We start from the raw sequence: 477 nt of genomic DNA, 5'->3' as shown, positions 1-477 counted from the left end.
TAGGTTTAGAGCTGATTAATAGGCTAGAGTCGAAGATAGCTGCAACTCCACCTCCTCGGCCTGTGCCTCGAGGAATGTGAGTATTAATATGACTGGGAGGGGTGGATTCATTTAGGCTAACATATTCTCCATCACCCAGCCAGGTTTCAGTAAGACCAAATAAATCAATATCATAATCTGATATTAGTTCATTTACTAGTACACCTTTAGAAGAGAGAGATCTGATGTTTAAGAGTCCACATTTAATTTTCCTATTAGTTTGCACTATTGCTCTTGTGGTTTTAATTTTTATGAGGTTTTTATGTACAGCTCCTCTTCTGTTTACCTTTGATTTAAATAATTTCGATGGTCGGGGGACAGACACCATCACTATAGGATTTTCACTAAGTAACTCCTGAAATGGAGGAGCAGAGAAGTGTGTTAGACTGCGACTCTGCGTAGGGTTTTGGGTGGGTAACTGCTGAAAAAGAAGGGCAG

Source organism: Micropterus dolomieu, linkage group LG05 (assembly GCF_021292245.1).
Source record: "Micropterus dolomieu isolate WLL.071019.BEF.003 ecotype Adirondacks linkage group LG05, ASM2129224v1, whole genome shotgun sequence".
Classification (NCBI taxonomy): domain Eukaryota; kingdom Metazoa; phylum Chordata; class Actinopteri; order Centrarchiformes; family Centrarchidae; genus Micropterus; species Micropterus dolomieu.
This window is presented reverse-complemented; position numbering follows the sequence as displayed.